At 43.6% G+C, this 19555-nt stretch overlaps 1 protein-coding gene across 12 annotated transcripts in view; it reads left to right on the plus strand.

Annotated features, from left to right (window-relative positions):
* The window catches only part of AFDN (afadin, adherens junction formation factor), a 723489-nt gene that overhangs the window by 261735 nt on the left and 442199 nt on the right, over positions 1-19555 (plus strand). The gene's annotated exons all lie outside the window — the stretch shown is intronic.

The following is a 19555-nucleotide window of genomic DNA, read 5'->3' on the forward strand; positions in this document are numbered from 1 at the left end:
TGCATTTTTGGCCACTAAGGGAATCCTGTAGATATGAGTTACTCAAATCAGTAGTTACAAGTTATATAGGTTGAACTTGATTGATTAACGTCTTTTATTCAGCCTTAATGATTGTTACTATGTATTTTTTGCCATCTTATAGTTAAACCAGATAGCGTTAATTGTTGCAGGTAGGGCAGCACAGGTGGGTTCTATGGTTTCCTCTTGCATTCCAAAAATATACTGTTAGGTTAATTGGTTACTAAAAAAAAACCTAAAAAAACTAAAATTAATATATGTGTGTGTACATGTAGAAGAGCATATAGATTGTAAGCTTGGGCAGGGACAGATGTGAATGTTCAAGTATTCTCTGTAAAGCGCTGCGGAATATGTGTGCAATATATAAATAATTGTTAAAAATAACAATAACAACAACAATAGAGGGAAAGTGGGGCAATGCATTCCAATAGGTTTCTTTTTGCCTCGTTTTAGTCCACTCTTCGGGAGACCCGACATTTACCAATGATGCGTTCCTAGGCCAGTTGATGCAGCCATTTCTTTTAGGGGTTGGGTTTGTCAAATAAAAGTTGGTTTATTTTGGGGTTATGCCCTTTAGAAAAGCAAGGGAGCTGACAGATTTTATTGGTAAAAGAAATACGTGGGGTGCTCAAAGGTAAACAGAAAGACAAATGTGCCTTTTTGGGCGCACTCTTTTATATGATCATTGTATGATTAGATTAATTACTTAAAACATCACTTTTATTTAGACTCTGCACCTAAAAAATTAAGAGGCAATTATAGCTAATACATTGTACAGTCAAATCAACACGTGAATAAAAAGTTTTTCAAGTAGACTTTGTGTTTTTGTATAGACTAAGCACTTATTTGTACTGTCTACAGTTATTCAACAGACTTATTCTTCATATACCTTATATTGGCTGGCTTTGTCTATCACAATAAACCGTCTATAAGTTGCACATATTAGTATTTATGCATAACATGATTTTTATGAAAAAATTTTGACATTTTATTATTAAAATTTTCTCGCAATAAAGTCAAATAGAAGCCCGCGTGAAAAAGTGCCCCCACAACCGGTGGCTCCTGTGTATCTGCTGTTTGATCACCTTGCCTGTGTTACCAGCCGACTATTTGCCACTGGTTACTGCGCCGGCCCCTGATTCGCACCGTGGGATTCTGATCAAGGTTGAGGCATGTGGGTAACCTTACGGCATTGGTGTCAAATGAGAGTACCAGGTGGGTTGTATATGGGAGCTAGGGTACAGATCACTTCTGCTTTCCAGTCCAGCCCAATGGGTCCCCTGATGCTTTTCAGTATTGCAGGGATAACCTCTCGGACTGGGTGGATGAGAGAGTGATGGAAAGGTGATTGCCAGTATCACCTATCAACCGGACTTCTGCTTTCAGGGATCTGTCAAGACATCGAATCCCTGATGAGAGTCTTATGTTGTCAAGTATATGGCTGACGAAAAAGGTGTTAAGCTTAATGCAGATAGAAAAGTGCCCAGTACTTGACCTAAGAGATTAATTTATTAGTAGGTATGACAAAAAGGTGGTTATCTGGCACCCGTTGTGTGAGGAGTTGCCTACCACTCAGATGGTGTTGTATATATTATAGAACCACTGTACCCTATTGTTCCAAAAATTGCATCAATTGAGCTGAACACACTTACACTCTAATTTGCTTCTAAACACCAATTATTTCTCAGATCTCCTATCTGCTGAGTTGGATAGTGTGTAGGGGGTAACTCTGAAGCTCCAGAACATATTACTATCATTAGATTGGTCAAACCTGATCTGTACTGCTAATGAAGCATGCACGTCGGTTTCTTGGTACATAAAGATTTATAGTTTGTCATACACTAAACGCAGGGTTGTCCTGATGTTTATTGCTGGACATTATTCAATGCTGTTTAAGCTAAATTAAATTCTCTCTAGCACAGGCAATCTGCTCTTTAAGTTATAGCTTTAGGTCACACTGTTAACTTATTCTTACTGACATATTTTTACTCCAGCACAGGAGCTTTTATCCATTGAAATAGATCACAGATCTGGCATATACACTCTGCTCAAGGCTGGCAGCAGTTGGCAAATGTCTATACACGGGGAAAATACATATTATAAACAGTATAAGCAAGATAAAACATACAAGTGACAATAATCATAGAGAAGGAGTAAATCTCCTTACTTGCACCCGGATGAATAAATTAAATGAACAGACACAGACCGCCGGCCAGCTCAACACTAGCTGCGGCGAGTGAAGCCCAATGATAGTGTGAACGGGGGAGGGAGTAACTATCCTTCAATGTGCCCGAATGAGAAGGTGTAGGTAATTAAGGGGAAGGGGTGATCCTCCTTCAGTGCGCCCGAATGAATGGATTATTGGCTGGGCAGCACAGCCAGTTCGCCGGCTCAAGGTGAGTTACGGCGGATGTTACCTTCCCGGAGCCCTTGATTTCTCAGATCTGACTCGTCTGCGGGCTATACTCGCTCCGTTCGTCTGGTGCTGTTCCCAGGTGCAGTATACGGTGGCTGGATACGTGTTTCACCAGGTCGGCATCCTCAGTCCGTTCGTCTGGAGCTGTTCCCAGGTGCAGTATACGGTGGCTGGATACGCGTTTCACCAGGTCGGCTTCCTCAGTCCGTTCGTCTGGTGCTGTTCCCAGGTGCAGTATACGGTGGCTGGATACGCGTTTCACCAGGTCGGCTTCCTCAGTCCGCCATCCTAGGATGGCGGACTGAGGAAGCCGACCTGGTGAAACGCGTATCCAGCCACCGTATACTGCACCTGGGAACAGCACCAGACGAATGGAGCTAGTATAGCCCGCAGACGAGTCAGATCTGAGAAATCAAGGGCTCCGGGAAGGTAACATCCGCCGTAACTCACCTTGAGCCGGCGAACTGGCTGTGCTGCCCAGCCAATAATCCATTCATTCGGGCGCACTAAAGGAGGATCACCCCTTCCCCTTAATTACCTACACCTTCTCATTCGGGCACATTGAAGGAGAGTTACTCCCTCCCCCGTTCACACTATCATTGGGCTTCACTCGCCGCAGCTAGTGTTGAGCTGGCCGGCGGTCTGTGTCTGTTCATTTAATTTATTCATCCGGGTGCAAGTAAGGAGATTTACTCCTCTATGATTATTGTCACTTGTATGTTTTATCTCGCTTATACTGTTTATAATATGTATTTTCCCTGTGTATAGACATTTGCCAACTGCTGCCAGCCTTGAGCAGAGTGTATATGCCAGATCTGTGATCTATTTCAATGGATAAAAGCTCCTGTGCTGGAGTATAAATATGTCAGTAAGAATAAGTTAACAGTGTGACCTAAAGCTATAACTTAAAGAGCAGATTGCCTGTGCTAGAGAGAATTTAATTTAGCTTAAACAGCATAAAATAATGTCCAGCAATAAACATCAGGACAACCCTGCGTTTAGTGTATGACAAACTATAAATCTTTATGTACCAAGAAACCGACGTGCATGCTTCATTAGCAGTACAGATCAGGTTTGACCAATGTAATGATAGTAATATGTTCTGGAGCTTCAGAGTTACCCCCTACACACTATCCAACTCAGCAGATAGGAGATCTGAGAAATAATTGGTGTTTAGAAGCAAATTAGAGTGTAAGTGTGTTCAGCTCAATTGATGCAATTTTTGGAACCATAGAGTACAGTGGTTCTATAATATATACAACACCCTCTGTGTAGTAGGCAACTCCTCACACAACGGGTGCCAGATAACCACCTTTTTGTCATACCTACTAATAAATGAATCTCTTAGGTCAAGTACTGGGCACTTTTCTATCTGCATTAAGCTTAACACCTTTTTCGTCAGCCATACACTTGACAGCATAAGACTCTCTCATCAGGGATTCGATGTCTTGACAGATCCCTGAAAGCAGAAGTCCGGTTGATAGGTGATACTGGCAATCACCTTTCCATCACTCTCTCATCCACCCAGTCCGAGAGGTTATCCCTGCAATACTGAAAAGCATCAGGGGACCCATTGGGCTGGACTGGAAAGCAGAAGTGATCTGTACCCTAGCTCCCATATACAACCCACCTGGTACTCTCATTTTACACCAATGCCGTAAGGTTACCCACATGCCTCAACCTTGATCAGAATCCCACGGTGCGAATCAGGGGCCGGCCCAGTAACCAGTGGCAAATAGTCGGCTGGTAACACAGGCAAGGTGATCAAACAGCAGATACACAGGAGCCACCGGTTGTGGGGGCACTTTTTCACGCGGGCTTCTATTTGACTTTATTGCGAGAAAATTTTAATAATAAAATGTCAAAATTTTTTCATAAAAAACATGTTACAGTAGGAGCAAGTTTCATCTTTGCTCCTTTGGCTAGCCATGGCTATTCTATTGTTCTCAGCTGCAATACGTATTGTATTGCAGCTGAGAACAATAGAATAGCCATGGCTAGCCATGGCTAGCCATGGCCAAAGGAGCAAAGATGAAACTTGCTCCTACTGTATGCATAAATACTAATATGTGCAACTTATAGACGGTTTATTGTGATAGACAAAGCCAGCCAATATAAGGTATATGAAGAATAAGTCTGTTGAATAACTGTAGACAGTACAAATAAGTGCTTAGTCTATACAAAAACACAAAGTCTACTTGAAAAACTTTTTATTCACGTGTTGATAATAGAGGTACAATATGATTTGACTGTACAATATATTAGCTATAATTGCCTCTTAATTTTTTAGGTGCAGAGTCTAAATAAAAGTGATGTTTTAAGTAATTAATCTAATCATACAATGATCATATAAAAGAGTGCACCCAAAAAGGCACATTTGTCTTTCTGTTTGCCCTTCGCAAACAAACCCCCCCCTTATTCAGTCACAATACTGAATGTGTTGGGCGCACCACCAATCTATGACTACAATAATGGTTAAGAAGTAGTCCACAATATTGGTAAATAGATGAATTTTTCTGTGAGATGTTCTGAATTAATTCCTTGAGTCTGTGCGGATTCAAAAACCCTTCTTTGCGCTCAAAGGTAAACAAGGTAAATAACAATTTAATATAACAAACAAGCAACACAAACACATACAATTTCTAAAAGCACATTAATTGATGTGACAGGGTTAAAAAGCACTGGAATGTGAAACACATATGCGTTATTCCTTTTCCTCATGGGAGAAATATCTACCAAGTAGGTCCCAATCAAGTTCTTATTTAGGGCTGAAAATGTCCGGCGCACATCCATCATTTGACTGACACTTTTATTGAATTCACTGCCATGCGGCAAGAGCCCTGGGGAGGCAGGACGGACACTGTCTACCACACTACCTAGACAGAAGTCCTTGCTCCCAACTGTACGGTTACATGTACATCAAAGTAAAGTGCCATATTGCCAAATCCAAGTGCGCACAATAGCCATTTACTCAAATCCTTATGGTCTTTGCTTTGGACATTTTCAGCCCTAAATAAGAACTTGATTGGGACCTACTTGGTAGATATTTCTACCATGAGGAAAAGGAATAACGCATACGTGTTCACATTCCAGTGCTTTTTAACCCTGTCACATCATTTAATGTGCTTTGAGAAATTGTATGTGTTTGTGTTGCTTGTTTGTTATATTAAATTGTTATTTACCTTGTTTTCCTTTGAGTGCCCCACATATTTCTTTCTTTTTTATCTTGTGGTTTTTAGAGGTTGGCAATCCTCTTACGTGGCGGCTGCAGGGTGGCAAGTTACACCCCTTTAGCCTCTAGCGCCTAAGACTAACTTTCTGGTGTTCTTGCAGATTTTATTGGTGAGCTTAATGGTGTTTCAAAGAGAAGTCAGGAGAGCGTGGTACAAAATGCAGGATTTGTAAAAACTGTTAAAAAAAAGGGTGGTTTTCAATTATATGCTGGATCTTTTCATCACTTTTTTCTATGTTTTTATGTCTAATTTACATGGTAATATACACTACGGATAATAAGACAGTGTCTTATTATTTTATTTTATTTTTTTCGGTCCAAAAAACACCATAGGGCTTATTTTCGGGGTAGGGCTTATTTTAGTTCAATACATTACCTTACTTACTATATTTTTTGTTTTCTTTTTGTCTTCACTTTCCACTTGTCGTGTACTCTCCTCCACTCTCCTGCTGTAAATGGCACGCACCCCATAATAACAGAAAACTAGGGGAGGGTACGCGCTCACTGTGAGACAGTGAGACACTGCAGCTGTGATTGGATGCCAACTGTTAAAACAGCGACATCCATTTCATGTGTGTGTGTGCGTGTGGGGGGGGGGGTTGGAGGGGGGGTTAGGAACTGGGAGCATTGTGGTGTAGTGCAGGGACCGTGTGAAATGAGGATTTAGCTAGGGCTTATTTTCGGGGTAGGGCTTATTTTGGACTGTCCTTATGAAGTAAGGGTAGGTGTGACGTCCCACGACGTATGTGTTTTCATTCAGTTACTACTGCAAAGCCTTGCATCTTGTGAAAATTGTCCTTTCTGGTTCCCATAGGTCCTCTGATGTCATTAGCCCTGACTTTTTTCCCATCTCTAGCTCATTGTGTGTCTGCCATTTTAACCTTCAGTTGATTCCTGTTGAGCTCTGGCAAATTATTATCTTTTCACCTACTGTTTTTGTGCATTATTACAAGAATATCAGCTTGAAATAAACCCTAATCTTGATTCTTCACACATGCCTCTACAGTTGAGTTGACACTGTCTGACAAAGTCTCTTAGTGTAAGTACTGATACACTACAGACCTACACATATGAACTGTCTTAAAATCCTTACTCTTACAGCCTGGTTATTGAGTCAGAACAGTAGGGCTTATTTTAACGGTAGGTCTTATTATTGGGGAAACACAGTACTAAGTCTTTACTCTCACTAGACTGCCATCTCAACGGGTATGTGGTCTCTAGACGTAATGCACAAATCTAAGATTTCAGATTTATCAGTGTTGAGTTTATAATGAGAAAATAAGCCATAATCAAACCGGTTTTGAAGGCTAGGCAGGGGTTTGTTAAGGTTGGAATTACATCTTTAACATACCAGGGCTTCAGTATCTTGTAGTCCGTGCAGGTGAAGGGAATACCAAATATACACTGAGTGACCAAATTATTATGACCACCCCCTCAATACAATGTTGGATCACCTTTTGCCCTTAATACTGCATGTATTCTTCTTGGCATGGACTCTGAGATGTTGGTTGGATGTTATGAGGAATTTGAGACCATATCTGATGAACTGCACTTTCCAATTCCTTAAGATTTGATGGTACTGGTTCCAGCTGCCTGATGGCCCGTTCGATCTTATTCCACAGATTCTCAATTGGATTGAGATCTGGTGATTGTGCAGGCCAACTAAGCAAGGTAAAGTCTCTGTAATGCTTTTCAATACATCTGCGGACAATGCCAGCTTTATACCTGGGAGTATTGTCCTGCTGGAAGTATCCATCTCTGGCAGTGTACACCATTAACATAACAGGATGTACTTGATCTGCGATAACACTCAAATACCTTAGGCCATTCAGATGTTGTTCCACAGGAATCAAAGGACCCATGCAATACCTAGAAAACCTCCCCCAAACCATAATATTGCCTCCACCAGCTTGAAGTGTTGTGGCAATGCAGTTGGGGGCCATGCTTTTGTGCTGTTTTCTCCATATTCGCACCCTGCCATCTGCATGATGGAATTGAAAACGCGATTCATCGGACCACATGACCCTTTTGCAGTCATCTACTGTCCAATATTTGTGCTCCTTTGCGAACTGATGTCTGCTTTTTTTCACTGCAGACAATAGAGGCTTTTGAACAGTCATCGGCTTCCATAGCCTATACGCATACCTCCCAACTTCTGCGAGTGCCCGAAAGGGGGCGGGGCATATGCAAATGAGGGCGCGGCTTATGCTAATTAGCCGCGGCCTCATTTTCATACGAGAATAGACGCTGTGCGCACGCGCACAGCGTCTATTCTACTAGATTGGGGGTCTCCCAACTGTCACCCCCCGCAGCGGGACAATGCCTGCCGCGGGTGGGACAGCGGGACAGGACCCGAAAATCGGGACTGTCCCTCTAAAATCGTGACAGTTGGGAGGTATGTATACGGTGTAATGTGCGGTGTACATTTCGTTCAGAGACCTTCACAGTTGCTCCTTGATTAAGATTACCTTCAATTTCAGGTACTCTTGTTCTTGGATTGACAACTCTGGCAAGTCTACTTTCAGATCAAGCATTCAGTAGCCTGTGACAACCACAAGCCTGACGTTGAGACTTGGTTTTGCTTGGTAGTCCACTTTGTAAAAATTATTAACTGCTGCTCTTGAACACTTCACAAGTGCAGCTGTTTTGCTGATACTGGTTCTGACAGTTCGAGCACCTACAATCATCCTGTGTTCAAACTCGGTTAAATTAAGTTTTTAGTCCATTTCTTTGCACGCAACACCGTAAAATTGATGCTTCACTTGTCCTGCATTCCCTTTTTATAGCTTTCTCGCCCTCTAGCGGCAACAACGTGAAGTTATGTCTGATCTGCGTATGTGCCAAGTGGTCATAATAATTTGGCCACTCAGTGTATAGGTCTATCAAGTGAAATTCTGCAATCTGTTGTCTCTATCACTAGAGTAAACATTAAGAGGGAAAGAGGGCATCCTTGTTGGTTTACAATTTCTTATAGAAAAACGGTCTGAAGCAAGACCATTATTAGAACAGAGGCTGCAAATTGGTGGTAAAGCAAGTAGCCACTTTAAAATACCCCCATAAATTCCATACAGAAAAGTTTTTTTAAAAAACGCCATGCAACCCTATTTATTTATTTATTTATTAACAGTTTCTTATATAGCACATACATATTCCGAAGCACTGCACAGACAATATTTTAACATTCACATCAGTCCCTGCCCCAGTGGAGCTTACAAACTATATTCCCTATTGAAGGCCTTTCCTGCATTGAGGACCACTGCCAGAGCTGATGAGTAGCTCTTATGCTCAACATTGATTTAAGGTTGATAAGTTGCCTAGTAATGTCAGCAGCTTGTCTATTGGGGATAATATCAAATTGATCTGTGTGATCCATGGATGGCTTAAGAGGAGTCAGGCGGTTAGCAAATATTTAGCGAAAAGTCTTATATCAACATTTAAGAGCAATTAGCCTATAATTGCCCATTTCCAAAGAGTTGCAATCCTGGTTTTTAAATGACTATTATGTTGGCTCAGATGGTATCCCCATTGAGTGACTTGCCCTCCAAAAGTGAGTTAAAAAGGAGCCAAAGCATGAGAAGTAAGGGTTCAAAGAATTTCTTATAAACAGCTAAGTGAAGTTGCTTGATACCTCATTTTTCACTGGCCCTGCAGTTAAATGTCATGGTCTTGCAATTGTTATTTATTTATTATAAACCCTTTATTGCTAAAATAGCCTTCCACTCTTCTTTGAAAGTTTCTACTAGTATTTGGAACCTGATTGTTGAGTTTTGCTGCCACAAGAGCATTACAGAGATTTGAAGGCTGATCTTGTAGTTGGTGTTCCAATTTATCCCAAATGTCAGATTTTTTACCACCTATGTAGTATGCATACTAGAATTATTACCAACCCAGTGTATACCACACACTATAACATTAGATTACAACAAAAGATAAACAAAGAGGGCCAGGGGCATTGAACGCTGTTCCATCCCAATTTTCTTGCTTAAAAAAAATCAACACATGGAGAATAGCCTTAGGAATTAGAAGTACACCCTGTTGAGTTTTAGGGAATCTTATATCTCTCTTATGACAATAATAGTTATTGAGAGAGTGAGATCTTATCTCACATTCTTCCTCCTGACTCACTGAATGGGTATATGCCTAGATGATAGCTTCAGTTTTTATAAAAAAAAAAAAAATCCCTAGTTTCAGGTTTCAAGGTGTCATAAACATGACATGACTTGCTTTGGTCAGCTGCTCTAGGGGATGAGCATGTTGGGATTGTGGTATCATAAAATCTGGCCTTCCTTAAGGCCACACACGCAGGCATTTTATGAGTGATTTTAATAAATTACTCAGAAAATGCCTGAAACCGCATGTAAATCCCAATATGTGTGGACCACACAGAATTTAAATGCACAGCCCGCCATTCTGAATCTGCCCAAGATTCAGAACAGCCACACCGGATAATGCACTGCAGTCGCTCAGAAGCTCTTCCTCATTTCCTGCATGTGTGGCGCGGGGATGAGCAGGGCCCTCTAAGCGACTGTCACTGAAGACTCTGGAGAAGACCCGCTGCCGCCGGGAAGCCCCACAATGCATTAGATGTGCCGGGGCTGCCACCGTCTGCTGCCCACCTTTCTCTGCACCCCGTCTCTGATGAGCAGCGACATGTAACTATGTCCTCTGCGGATCTGCAGTACTGCAATCCAGGATGGAAGCGCTTCTCCAGCTATTTGTCCACCAGCCTGGTCAGATCTACTACACTAGGCACCCAGTGCTGTGCATGGGCAGTGCCCCAGCCTGGCATGGCTTTCACCTACAGTATATCATAGCAAAGTTTCTGTCTGCAGGTTGTGTAGATCCCCCGGGCCGGCAGGAGAGCATGGTGCTGAATGCAAATCTCCCAGCTTCCCACTGTATGTGTTACTGGTTGTAACTTCACAGGGAAGAAATGAAGTGGCACAATCATTATGCATTAGTGTCCCTGGCTATAGTATTACTTGTGTAATGCAGCTTTTGAGAGAGATAGTAACATGTTGATGTTTAATGATTCTGAGCATTCTGGCAAAAAATGTGAATCTATAGAACCAAACACTTGTGTTTATGCAGCAATAACTGCAGTTGTTCCCTTAATAATAAAATGTGCCTCCTTTTTGTACAACCATATTTATTTAGTATTAAATATAAAACATGAATTACTTGAAACTGGGGTTTTTAATCAGCATTTGGAGAAAGATAAAATTGCCAGAGATAACGTACCAATCTGCTCCATACTGTCATTTTTCAAATGCAGCCTGTAAAATATAAGGCAGAAGCTAATAGGCTGGCACTTTATATATGATGTCTTGGTCAGTTAAGACCTTTGTCAAGACAGACAGCCAAGCATCAAATTCAGCCAAGCATAAATTTGAAAAATATAATATACATATATACTGTACAACTGAACAATCTATATATATATATATATATATATATATATATATATATATATATATATATATATATATATATATATATCATCTATATCGCTGGTCTGTCGGCCAGTGTGTATCAGCTATATGTCTGTACACTACGTTGTTCAGACATATCTAAATATTATATTGGTGGGGCGTGGCTTGACCTACTAGCTGAGCGGACGCGTGCTCCGTAAATATCCTGCTAAATCTCCTGTCCCGGAGGCCACGAACACCCTGCCCCTGATCACTCACCCTCCGGATGCCTCCCTGATCCTCCTGGGACACCTGCGGCACTGTTGTTTGCTGCCTGCGGGGAAAGGTGGCTGTTTGGGCCTGTGGCGTGTCACGCTGCGGGCGCCATCTTGGAGCCTTCGACCACGGACCTCGGCGGGTCCTCCTGCGGTCTTCTCTGCCAGGTGAGGTGGTGGTCTGGGAGCCGGGCGCGCTGCTGCTGGGATCCTCCTGTCCGTCTGGTGCTGCCAGCGGTGAGCTGCGGGGACGCGGCACCGCTGAGATCCTATCCTGTCGCTGGGGTGCGTGGCGGGGAGCTGCGGTCTTTGGCCTGTCGCACGGCTTCTAGACAGGGAGACGGAGGTTGAACCCGACTGAAGATATACTACTGCTGCCACCCGCCACTGACATCCTGCCTAGCTGTGTCCATTGTCCCAGCTTTTGATACATATCCTGGACCTTGTTATCCGATTATATTTCCTCCTGCTGCAGACTATTTGTGGTGCCTTGCATACTGGTGCTTCTGTTTCTACACCTTTGGTCAGGTACTGTTACATTTGCTTGCTTTGAGTCAGGCCTCCTGGAAACTGTTTTTTATTTAGGCTACAGATAGAGCCTGTTGCTAGTGCTCTTCACTATACATCCTATATATTGATTTGTGGTGCTCTAACAGTTCCATTGGGTCTCACTGTGTACCACCTGTTGCACTGGATACTTTCCATTCGACTTTACCAGAGGCACTATCCTATCTAGCTGGTGGTGTGCTAGCCACCACCGTCTCACCACCGTACTTGGTGTGGGTGCAACCTACAATACACAATGTCAATATCTTTGCAGCACATACTCAAGGCCATTAATGCCTCTACCCAACGACTTCTGCATGCACTTGATCTGATGGAGACCCCTTCTGTATATCCTGCAACCTTGATTTGCACTACTTTCACACCTCAGCAGCCTAAGGGACTATCACATCAAGTAGAGAACTCCTTTATTACCCCCGGTACTCCCGACTCGATTGATGAAGGTGATGTTTATCCAGCTGCAGCAGAGATTGTGTACTTCCAGATCTATGCACCTGGCTCCCTATCCTGCTCAAATGTGTTTCCAGGACTTGATCGGGTAGCCTTAGGTTTTTTGCTCTGGCAGCTACAGTCTTACTTTGGGGATGTTTGGATTTCCCGATTCGCAGTGACACCTGGCCGGAGTAAATGACATTGGGGTGTATGTCTGCCAAATCTGAAACAATGTCTAAATTTTGTCTGCCCAATATTTCTATGTTTTGTGCTTTGCTTACTGCATAGACTTATTATAATTTTTATTTTTTTATCCGTAGTGTTCAGAGGAGTTGTCCTTAGGTCTCACAATGATTCGATTCTGCTTATATTGCCCCTATTAGACATTCGTTTTGTTATCCGCCATTTGGGGTGGGGGGAAGGGGGGGGGGATTAGAGAGGTGCTTGTAGGGAGGGAGGATGGGAGCGAGGGGGAAATTAGGATTTTAGGCTAAGTAGCTATTAAAAGCTACAGGCCACTACTTTACCCCTTTTTAGAGTTAGTTGTAGTTAGTTGTGAGGGCAGGTTACTTATGGGATCCAGGTATACCTAGATTGGTGGTCAGGTCATACAGGGTGGGGTTTTTTTGGGGAGGTTTATTTTGGGTCCTTTTGGGGGTTTTTGGGAAGGGTTGCTTTGGGGTTATTAGGACTAATTTGTTAGACTTAGTTAGGTTTATATCAGAACTGGTGTGGAGGTTTCGGCAGGAGGTACTCTCTTTGATTGCTCATTTTGAACATGACATAATACTACATTTCAGTACTAATCATTACACAAATGCGTTTTGTATATCCTGTTTTAACGGTTGTCTGGATGGCGCCTTCAGGCAACTATGCTATACTTATGTGGGTGTGTGGAACCATGACCTTTTCATTCTCTACTGCGATGTAACCCTGTCGTTCTGTATATGTGCAAATCAATGTATGTGCTCATTTGATATGTGTCTATTTTGCCTCTGCCGGACTTTCATGCTAGTAAGTTTTGTTTGTTTTGTTTATTTTGGAAAACCAATAAAAAAAACTACTCAAATATTATATTGGCACATTATGCTGTGTCTATGGGTGATCCTGCTGCAGCAGCCGTCGGTGATTGACAGCGCAACTGGGAGGGCACATGTAAATATGTCTGTCCAGTTGTGACGGTACAAGGCAGTGTGTAAGGAGAACAGTTGAGAGATCTAAAAGTGTGTACCAACCTAAAATGGACCCCTACTCCTTTTGACCCCTGTATTTTGGGAACCAGGACCGGTCCAAGAGCCCGGTGCTGGTTTCTAAAATACAATGGACCTCTGCTCCTTTTGTTCCCCGCATTTTGGGAACCAACAGCAGTCCAAGAAAGTTTTCCCCTAAAGTTGCCTAAACACTTTCTGTGAGAGATTTGAAATTTCTTATGCTGAATCTCTGGCACAAATCTCTCTGTGTGTAAGTCCCATTAGTTAATCAATGGTCTGTTTGCCCAGGCTGTGAACAAAATAGTTGTTTCCTTGCTTTGTCCTGCCGTAAAACCTAGATCGGGCATGTCCAACGTTGGCCCTCCAGATGTTTTGAAACTACACATCCCAGCATGCCTTGCAATAGTTTTAGCATTCTGTGGCAAAGCATGCTAGGATGTGTAGTTTCAAAACATCTGGAGGGCGTTGGACATGCCTGACGTTGGACATGCCTGACCTAGATGCTTGGCAAGGAGGTTTTATGATTCCCAAACACATCCTGAAGTCAACTGTATGCACATCTGCCTTATTTTATACACTGGGATCAGGCATACAAAGTACTGTACATATGAACTTGCTTAACTAATAAAATATAGATACAGTAACTGAGGATGGGGGCAGACATTCTATCTACTTGAGAACCCTCAACTTATTGTGGCATGCAGGACGACTGCTGGATGGGCCAGAAACACCCTTCTTCCGCCGGGTTACACAACTCATGTTCTTCGGCACCATGCTTGGAGGAGGAGTCTGCTGGAACTGTGCAAGATTCACTGCCAGCAATTCCTGGCAAATAGAAAACAGAGAAGGCAGCTGTGACCGTGCCGACCCTGCCTCTATTCCACCTCCTTCCCTGCCAGCCACGAACTCCGGGTCAGATTTATTAAGCTTGGTGAAGAGATAGTGTCTGGTTTTTATCACTGGCCAATCAGCTCCTAACTGAAGTTACAGGCTTGGTTTGAAAGAATGACAGGAGCTGATTGTCCGGTGATTAAAAAACAGAAAAAAAAAACAGAAAAAGGTGTCTGTCACTTTAAGAAGCGCAGTCCTGCCTGTGGAGGCTAGGTATCCAAAGTCTTACTCACCCCGGGTCCCGCCAATCAATCCAAAAAACCCAAGAACACTATATTTTAAATAATCCTCCTGAGGACACCTCTGAATCTTCTTGTTGGTGTGCCCTTAAGGCAGTAGCGCGAGGTTCGGCGATTCAAATGGCTGCCAAGCTTAAATGAGAACGAATGCAGTCCCTAGAACGCGCAAAAGCATCCCTGGCTTCTTTGGAGGCTGCTCATAAGGCCGACCCCTCTAACAGAGCGCTTCTTAAACAGTTAAATGATACTAGAGATAAGGTTAACAGTCATTATCTCTCCACGGTACACCGTAATATCGCTAGACTGAATCAGAAGTTTTATCTCCTCAGCGACCGGACGGGTAGAATGTTGGCCAGAAAGTTGAGGCAAGAGAGCTAAAGAGAGAGTTCATATGATCCACTTGGAGCATGGCTCAAAGGTCTATGATCCAGAGGGGATCGCTAATGTATTTTCGTCATACTATTCTAGACTTTATAACCTGCAGGGGGATCCCTCTACGCCTCAGCCGAGCGATGGGGGAGAGAAGTGATTTTCTTGATAAAATCTCCCTCCCTACACTATCCGCGGAGACCTGCCTATCTCTCAATTCACCTTGGACCCCTGAGGAGGTCCAGTGCGCTATCGAATCCCAGTGGCAAGGCTCCGGGGCCCGATGGTTCACCATCTAACTTCTACAAGGAATTTAAAAGCCAACTAACCCCAATGCTCGTAAAGCTTTTCATTGAGTCCTCTGATACTAAATCCTTCCACCCTGAAATGCTTGAATCCCGCATTGTTACAATAGCCAAGCATGGCAAGTCCCCTTCCTCAGTTCAGAACTACAGACCCATAGCACTGCTTAATACTCATAAGGCCGACCCCTCTAACAGAGCGCTTCTTAAACAGTTAAATGATACTAGAGATAAGGTTAACAGTCATTATCTCTCCACGGTACACCGTAATATCGCTAGACTGAATCAGAAGTTTTATCTCCTCAGCGACCGGACGGGTAGAATGTTGGCCAGAAAGTTGAGAGGCAAGAGAGCTAAAGAGAGAGTTCATATGATCCACTCGGAGCATGGCTCAAAGGTCTATGATCCAGAGGGGATCGCTAACGTATTTTCATCATACTATTCTAGACTTTATAACCTGCAGGGGGATCCCTCTACGCCTCAGCCGAGCGATGGGGGGGGATAAGTGATTTCCTTCATAAAATCTCCCTCCCTACACTATCCGCAGAGACCTGCCTATCTCTCAATTCACCTTGGACCCCTGAGGAGGTCCAGTGCGCTATCGAATCCCAGTGGCAAGGCTCAGGGGCCCGATGGTTCACCATCTAACTTCTACAAGGAATTTAAAAGCCAACTAACCTCAATGCTCGTAAAGCTTTTCATTAAATCCTCTGATACTAAATCCTTCCCCCCTGAAATGCTTGAATCCCGCATTGTTACAATAGCCAAGCCTGGCAAGTCCCCTTCCTCGGTTCAGAACTACAGACCCATAGCACTGCTTTATACTGACCTGAAACTGTATGCTAAATTAGTCGCTAATCGGATAAGCCCTTTTTCTCCCATCCCTCATTAAAAAAGACCAAGTAGGTTAAACAGACAGGCCCCCGATAACACACGTAGAGTAATTGATGTTATAGAATACTGCTCAGCAGAGAAGGTCCCTCTCCTAGTCCTTTCATTGAACGCCGAGAAGGCCTTCGATAGACTCTATTGGGGCTTTATGCAGATAGTTTTGGAAAGATTTTGCTTTCAGGGTCGGATATTAGATTCTATTCTGGCCCTCTATACTTGCCCCTCCGCTAGAGTGTTCATCAATGGCTGTACCTCAGCGAGTTTCCAAATTACCAATGGCACCCGTCAGGGGTGCCCCCTCTCTCCCTTAATTTTTGCATTAGCGATTGAACCCTTGGCGGAGCGCATTAGAAGCGTAGAATCTATTTTAGGCCCGAAAATTGGCAATATTTCCCATAAAATCAGCCTTTTCGCTGATGATGTCCTACTGTGCATTATGGACCCCATCAACTCCCTCCCTGCCTTGCATAAAGTTCTACAAGAGTACTCATAAGTCTCTTACTATAAACTTAATACCAGCAAGACGGAAGCTCTCCAGCTGGACCTTCCTCTAGACACGCTCGCTGAGTTGAGAAAAACCTACAATTATTCGTGGCAGTCTAGCTCCTTAAAATATTTAGGAATCCATCTAGCGCAGGGCTGGGCAACTCCGGCCCTCCAGATGTTAATGAACTACACATCCCAGGATGCTTTGCATTGGTTTTGCTATGTGGCCATGCTGAAACTGATGCAAGGCATGCTGGGATGTGTAGTTCATCAACATCTGGAGGGCCGGTGTTGCCCAGCCCTGATCTAGCGCCTGGAAAGCACGTCATTGAGTGCGACTACAATCCCCTGTTGAAGGCCTTTTCAGATTTAGCCGGGGAGTGGATGCTCCAGGACGTTTCCTGGCTTGGGAGGATCGCTGCGGCCAAAATAGTTTTGCTTCCAAAATTAATGTATTTATTTAGAGCCATACCCCCAAGATCTGTCCTTCAAAAATTCAACCAACTCTTAACTAAATACATCTGGAAGGGGACTAGGCCTAGGATAGCAAAGAAGACCTTACTAAGGCCTAAAGATAGCGGGGGTGTGGCCTTCCCGGACCTCAATCTCTATTTGGCTGCTTGCATACTGAATCATATCAGAGACTGGACTGCCCCTAATGCCCAGAAACCCTGGGTGACCCTGGAGGGTTCCTACCCTCACCCCGTCCCTCTGGCAGACCTGCTGTGGCTTCCTCCCTCTGTATCGAGTAAATATGCATCTCGGTGCAAATCTATTCAATCCTCTTTAAAGGTCTGGCACAGATTGGTGGACTCTACAGCAGGGGCAACCCTCCCAGCCCCACATTTGTCACTCAGGGCCCTTAAGGTATTAATCCCTATCCCCCAGCTAGATAACTGGATCAAACAGGGCGTATCCACTCTAAGAGACTTATTCGCAGATGGGCGCTTAAGAGCCTTCACCAATTTACAGAATGATTTACAGATATCAAAGCGAGACTTCTTTATTTACAACTCAGGAGCTGGTTTCAAGCTCATTTACACACTCCAAACAACTCCCCCCATCTCCCACCTAATCTTAAAAAAACTAGTTAGCGCCTCCTCCCATAAAGGGGGTATATCTAGGTGGTACTCCCATCTTCTTTTCTCCCAGAATAGCGACAACCCCCCCCCCCCCCTGCTGCACTGGGAAAGGGACCTGAATAAGACCCTCTCAGAAGAGGAATGGGAGGCGGTATTCAAATCGTGTTTTAAGATCTCGCGTTGCCTACATCACTCTGAAATGTTTTTTAAGCTAATTCACAGGGCTTACTTCACCCCAGAGAGGCTCCATAGATTCTGGCCCTCCCTGCCTTGCATAAAGTTCTACAAGAGTACTCAGAAGTCTCTTACTATAAACTTAATACCAGCAAGACGGAAGCTCTCCAGCTGGACCTTCCTCTAGACACGCTCGCTGAGTTGAGAAAAACCTACAATTATTCGTGGCAGTCTAGCTCCTTAAAATATTTAGGAATCCATCTAGCGCAGGGCTGGGCAACACCGGCCCTCCAGATGTTAATGAACTACACATCCTAGGATGCTTTGCATTGGTTTTGCTATGTGGCCATGCTGAAACTGATGCAAGGCATGCTGGGATGTGTAGTTCATCAACATCTGGAGGGCCGGTGTTGCCCAGCCCTGATCTAGCGCCTGGAAAGCACGTCATTGAGTGCAACTACAATCCCCTGTTGAAGGCCTTTTCAGATTTAGCCGGCGAGTGGATGCTCCAGGACGTTTCCTGGCTTGGGAGGATCGCTGCGGCCAAAATGGTTTTGCTTCCAAAATTAATGTATTTATTTAGAGCAATCCCCCCAAGATCTGTCCTTCAAAAATTCAACCAACTCTTAACTAAATACATCTGGAAGGGGACTAGGCCTAGGATAGCAAAGAAGACCTTACTAAGGCCTAAAGATAGCGGGGGTGTGGCCTTCCCGGACCTCAATCTCTATTTGGCTGCTTGCATACTGAATCATATCAGAGACTGGACTGCCAGAAGAGGAATGGGAGGCGGTATTCAAGTTGTGTTTTAAGATCTCGCGTTGCCTACATCACTCTGAAATGTTTTTTAAGCTAATTCACAGGGCTTACTTCACCCCAGAGAGGCTCCATAGATTCTGGCCGTCGGTAACGAATTTATGCTGGCGGAAATGTGGTCATGTGGGAAATATTTGTAACATTTTTGGGGAATGCCCTGTGCTGCGGCCTCTCTGGACGGAGGTATTTCAGCGATTGAGCTCCATATTAAAAAGTCCCATATTCCTAGACCCTGCCATAGCGTTGCTCCACATTTTCCCACCCACAATGTCTATTGCAGACAAATACATTGTCGGTCATGTGCTGATTGCAACAAAAGCTGTCATAGCTAAATTATAGAAATCCGATGCGACCCCAACTATTGACTCCATCCTTAAGAAAGTTCATAAACACTATATATTTGAAACCTCCGGGGCTAACTACTCTAGTGCCCCAAATTCAATACATATGAAGTGGTTCGGCTGGTCCCTTTATTGTGATGAGGTGGGCCACTCAACTTTGATTAGCGACTCCCTGGACTTATCTATCTTAGCCTCTTAGATCTCCACCTAGGGTTAAATGGCCTTGCCTTGTCATAGCACATATTATGTATTTTCGTCATCTGTGTTAGATAACATTTATACTGGCTCAGTTACTGGAATGCTCTTTGTAAGTTTATTTGCTCATGCTTATTGAATTGCCCTTTTTGTCTGTAATAAATCACAACTGTATTGGCAATTTTCGCTCATCTATCTCCCCCTCCCCCC

This window comes from Crinia signifera, chromosome 3 (assembly GCF_055691185.1).
Source record: "Crinia signifera chromosome 3, ASM5569118v1, whole genome shotgun sequence".
Classification (NCBI taxonomy): Eukaryota; Metazoa; Chordata; class Amphibia; order Anura; family Myobatrachidae; genus Crinia; species Crinia signifera.